Raw genomic sequence first — 6,000 nt, 5'->3', positions numbered from 1 at the left:
GTGTGGATTTTTTTTTTCTCAGCATCTAATCACCAATAATAGTTTTAAATACAAACAAGGAGAAGTTCATAAGAGAGCAGTCTGGGATGATTTATCTGTGCTGCTTTTGAGAGATCAGAAAAGAGAGTTCAGAGAGAGATGTCTGTGGCTCCTGCCTTTGTATGCCAACCCATCCTTGCAGACAGAGCCCTGCATGTCAGCCAGGTGCGGGGTGGGCAGGGGAAGGCATGGTGCTTTGGGTAAGACACTGCCTTCCCACGACAGATGCGGATGGATGCTTGCTTCCCAATGGGAAGGGACTTACCCTCATGCTTTCTTTGACCCTACTTTGCACTTGCTTGTGCAAAGTTACATGGTAGAACCTTGAAAAGAGGTAGTTGAAATCACAGCAAATAAATAATGGTAAATTCCTTTGCATAACTGACATGCAGGCATCCATCGCTTCCTGCTTTATTGCTGAGGTTTCTATTGAGGTTTCCTGATTGTAATTTATTTCATGTAATCTGATTTAAAAGTCATCAGAAAACAATCAAACATCTCCATAGATAAAACAGGAATACAAAGATTATGCAATTATTCATTTGCCTTTTTTCTGCATTAATAGAACAGCTGCTGCCACTCCTTCTTTAAAATGGCTGATCATTCCTGTCCAAGTTCATCTCCACTGAAAATAAATGTGGGTTTTCTTACATCAAGATAACTCACAGGGGCATCTGGAGACAATCTACATGCAGTTTCTCCTTTTCCACACACATAAATTCATAGAAATTTAGAATTACTGCTTGGAAGGGATCTCTGGAAATCACCCAGTTAAACATTTTGCTAAAAATGGAGAGTATTGTTCAATTAGGCCAGGTCAGTCATGGCTTTGTATACCTGAGTCTTGAAAACCTACAAGGATAGACATTCAAGAATGTCCCTGGGCAATTGTTTCCAGCATTTACTAAGTTCTTACTGTGAAAGTTCGTGGTAAATTCATGAATGATCTTCATTTTTGTCAGACTAGCTACTATAGGAAACAGGCTAATGGATCATGTTTTATTATGAAGTAGATACCCTTATATAAAAATGCAGTCTGTTTTGCACTGAAGACAGAGGTTGCCTAAGAATGTTTGTTAAGCAGTGGAATTAAGAGGGCTGGAGATAATTTCATCAAAATACTGACAGGCTGAGTTGTGGACCATTACACAAAGTGCAAAAGTGTGGGGTGAAAGATGTGCTCAGAGCAGATGAGAAAAAGTCAAATCAGAGTATCAGGTAGAGTGTCACAGCAGGGAACCAGAAGAAGTTGATATGACAATGTGACTGTGTTTTTAACAAATACATTAATTTGGAGGGAGAGGAATGGAGGAAACAAACACATGTGTGTAGGAGAGAAGCTCTGATCATTTGGGCATGACTGCATTACCCATAGCAAGGAAAATCCTCAGACACATATGGAAGTCCAAGGCAAGTGTGAAACAAACCCATCTTCCCCCAGTCACAGAAGTGTTAAACAGTGTCGAAGTGTTACTGACATCTTTTCTATTCACTCTCTGGAGTCAGAATTGCTTAATTTCTCGAGTCCAACTACACAAGCCTCTAACAAGAGAGTTATAAATACGTTCCAATTGATCAGTTACACCCACATGCTCTCTTATCTTTTAATGGTAAGTTTTCTGGGGTAGAATTCCTTGCAGAAAATCACTCAAGAACTCATTGTTGGGGAAGCTGGATTGGTAAGCAGTCAGGGAGGCTGCTTGCTTGCTCATTGGAATTGAACCAGCATGTTCTGCAACACTACTCAAGGTCCTTGGTTAGTTTAATTGATAGGAAAAAAATTAAATGCTTTTTGCTCATGTCTGTCCTTCACTGTATTCAGCATGGTGTTCAAAGGGGAGAGGGATGATGAGAATAACTACATGTCCCTCCTGTTCTTTTCAACCAGTAAACAAAATTCACCATGGCTGGATTCAGGGTTTTCTGTGTGCTGTTTATTTTGTCTGAAGAATGACCAAGTATTTTCTAGGCAGCTGCTTACAGAGATGAGCTACCTGAGCAGGAGTCTGTGAGCTGCTAACATTTCATTTCTGTAAATACCTCGTAATAGTTGTGTCTAACATCCTCTGAAGCCTCGGTAAACTCCTGATGTGGGGCCATGCTGAACAGAGAGTCCCTGCGCTTGCTGATTTCTTCCTCTGCACAAAGGGCTCAGCTCTGCCTGCAGCACCGTGGATAGGAGTCAGACTGGTGTGGCATTGTTCCTGGGCTTGGCACTGATGTGCTGCATAATGTCATAATCCCTGTGGGTCGAATCTATGCTGTCCTTGGCCAAAAAACTGTACTTGGAGGTAAACTTCTGACCTTGTGGCTCTTTTTCCCCAAAAAAATGTTTTGAAAAGAAGTAATTGCTATCCTTTCATAAGCCATTCCTTGCTTGGATGATTTGATTCTCATGTGTGTTACTGTGGCTTTTAAAAGACACTCCAGCACAAACAATCGAGGAGGCACAGCACCAAGGCAACAGTTTGCTTCCAAAATAGATCATTCTGTAAGGCTTAACTGTAAAGTCTCACCCATAACTTCATCTCAAGCAGGGAAAATGGTGGTTTGTGCATTGCATGCTCACTACCAGAGTAATCTACTGAGAAAAAGGTATCTGTTATAGAAACTTTTTTTTTTTTTGAGAAAAATAATTGCACTTGAGACATTATGGATCTAACCATGAGGAGTAACTGACATTTCTTGAGAGAATTTTTCTGGGCTTTTTGGTTCAGTGTTAGTTCATATAAATTCAGAGTTGAAACTCTGAAACATGCAGTGTTTCATCCTTAATTTGTGGGTTTGTGTGAGTACTTGAGGATATGATGTGCTGAAGGAGCATGGGCCAAAAAAGAGATTTAGTTAAGAGAGAATCATTCTGTAATAAATATCACTGTCTTTAGAGACTACCACTGTTGCAGTAAAACCAAGGAAAAAAATTACAGTGGATTTTATATAACAATGAAATATTTTTAGCTTGCACATTACAAAAAAAAATTTGCAAGTGCAAAAAAGTCTTGGCATTAACCAGTATATAAATGAGCTATAGTAATACCTTCTACATGTAGGGCTAAAGAGCATAGTAGACTTAGTTTGCTGCCCACCAAATTCTATCTCAAATTTTTTAAACAACCTTTACTTTTCTTCCTGTTTCGCATTTTATAATTTTAATATGTCTAATGATTGGACCTGCAACTCCTTGTGGATTCAAGCAAGACTACACAGATATCTACCAGCGTGATTTACTGCAATCAAGTCATTCATCATTTGCAGACTATGTCCTCATTTGCACCCAGTAATGGTGTTAAAAGTTATTTGCAAGTGCAGAAGTCTACAATTTAGAGTCATGCACTAAATGTGCTTAAGAAAATCAAATAATTTGCTGTAAGAGCCATGTGATTTGCATTTCAGAAACAGGTATAAATGTAGATGTTAGAGGACCCACAGCACTGGGGCAGCATGGGGTAAGATTGGCTTAGCTACTACTGAGGGTGAAGATCTAGCTGATGAGGAGTGAGATGAGAGATGGAAGGCATTTAGCCACATCCCTTTCTTCTAACCTCAGGCCTGGTCTCTTTCCTGCTGTGGTTGGTGGGGGTGACATTTACTGTTCTCCCTCTACCCTGTGCCAAAGCCCACGAACACAAATGTGCCGTGAGCTGTATTTCCTACATGAACAGCCATGCTGCTCCATCCTTCTAGTCAAAGTGAAGGGACCATTTGCAAGCAAAGCCTTTTCGTCACTCTCTTTCAAACTACCAAGTGTCCATGCTGTGCTAGCATCAGGTGAATACACTGACTGAGCTCTGGCTTTGGGCCATAAGGCACTGCTGGGAACTGCAAAACTTGCTAGACATCTCTAGGGCAGACCAGGCTCTGGTATTTTGGTGGGGAATTTGCCTAATTAACCTTGTATCTCAGGATCCATCAGAGCAGAGGTATCCAAACACTCCCTCTAATAGTCCAAACTCCCCTAGAAACACCCCATGGCAGAGGACCTGACAGAGGAACACGTGAACCATCATTTCTCTATTTCCTTGCCAAGTGGGAAATTGCTGCCTACAAAATTTGCCCCTGACACCTCAGCTGGTGGCCAGAACATAGACTCTGCTCCTTGCTGGCCCCAACACCTGGAAAGAAGAGCAGCCTGGCCACCTATAGCTGCCAGTTTTGACCAGCACCCTCTGGACTGCTGCCCCTGCTGTGACTAGTTCTCTTCCCTTTCCACATGTGTGAGTTGGTTTGCCACTTTTCCCTGATCCCTCTCTCCTCTCTGTGGTCATGTCATGGTGGTGGATATTGGGGTGGAGGGCTCTCCTCTTCAAAGCCATATTCCTGCTTCTTGATGTCTACTAAGGATGCTCCTCACCCAGACTGGTGTACTGCCGTTCCTGATTGGTTCTGTTAGCAGTGCTTTTTGATTCACGCAACATTTACGCATCAGAATCAGACATGCTTCAACAAGTTCTGTGTTCCACTTGAAAATACAGGCATTTCCTTGTTCATCACGAGCTGCTTTTGTGTAAATAAAAACAAAGACCCAAATCCCCACAGGTATGAAATGGAGGATCAGCAAACACGATCCTCCCCAAAGATATGTTGTAAATTTTAAATTAATGAAGTGCAAACACTGAAACTGGTAGAATTGTCTTCTGGCAAACTCATGACACCAAGTCATGGGGTCTGTGAACTACAAACCCATGTCAGGCCTCTGCCAGGGTGTTGTGGGACATCAAGATATTGTGAGACTAAAGCTGAACCAGAAACCTGCACTTCATCTTTCCAACAGTACCCCACAAGCAGTTTCCAAAAAATTCTCTAAGTAATCAGTCCCAGCGGCATGGATGTTTACCAGCGTGCAAACACCAACAGTACATGGGACAACCAGAGGTTGCACCTATGTGTGAATATGCCTGTGAAACTCGCATGATACATTTAAGTGCAATGACACCACGAGTCAACTTAGCTTGTCTGGCCCATGCAGAAGCCAGACAGAACAAGACCTAGCTCTGTCACAGAGCAAGGAGATGCCATGCTGGGCAAGCTGGCTCCTCTGCACTGCCAGCATCATTCTGGTTCTGTGAGAAAGATAGAGGTGATAATTTTGTAGCAAAGGAGAATCAGAAAATCCTTGGACAAATGTGATGATCTAACCTCATTCTGCACTCAATGGAAAGAAGACATGGACTAGAGCATGCACCTCCTCATAGTGCCTGTTCATTCCCACCAGCCTTCTCGGAGTCAGTGAATCAACAGCAGAATCTGTTGCTCAGGAAGCATCCACAGCGGTGAATTGGATTTTTGGCTAATCTGCATGGTTTTCAGACAATCAGCAAGATGCAGATGTGCCTAAGTAGCTGACCCTGCCACAGATACACTGGGGCATTAAGTGGCAAGATTATCCCACTGCTTCGCGCTCCGACTCAGTGGGAACACATTATTTTACAGATTTTGAACTAAAAATGGGTAGTAGGTAATTAAAGGAAAGTATTTTACTGTTGATTAGAGGAGCAAATAAGTAAAATGGAACAGAAGGAAAATCAAACCCCTCTACAGTAATGGCCTTTGAAATTCTCAGCAGCTTTACAGAGGTGCTAGCACTCAGAATTGCTCTGAGACAAGCACAAGCTCTGGGTCTGGATCATTCTTTCTTCATGCCTCAAGTGCCTGTGAGAGGGTGGAATTGTTTGGCTGCCAGAAGGGTGAGCTGAAGAGCAAGACACAAGCGCACACAGGCTTCGTGCAGCTGCAGCAGCCTGCTGAGCCCTGTGTGCCATGCTTGAGGAGAGCCCTTCTCGCCGGACTGGGGATGTTTGGGACTGCAGGTCTGGACTGCACTGACAGTGTTAGCTCTAGGGACATGCACACATGAGGGAAGAGATGGAAGGTAAATAACGTGACACAGACTGGGGACTATTAGAGAAGACCAGCTATTTTTGCAAAATCAGGATCAGTACTATGTAGATCCTTCACATCCTG

This window comes from Camarhynchus parvulus, chromosome Z (assembly GCF_901933205.1).
Source record: "Camarhynchus parvulus chromosome Z, STF_HiC, whole genome shotgun sequence".
Lineage (NCBI taxonomy): Eukaryota > Metazoa > Chordata > Aves > Passeriformes > Thraupidae > Camarhynchus > Camarhynchus parvulus.
The sequence above is the reverse complement of the archived record's forward strand: the minus strand, read 5'-3'. Positions refer to the sequence as shown.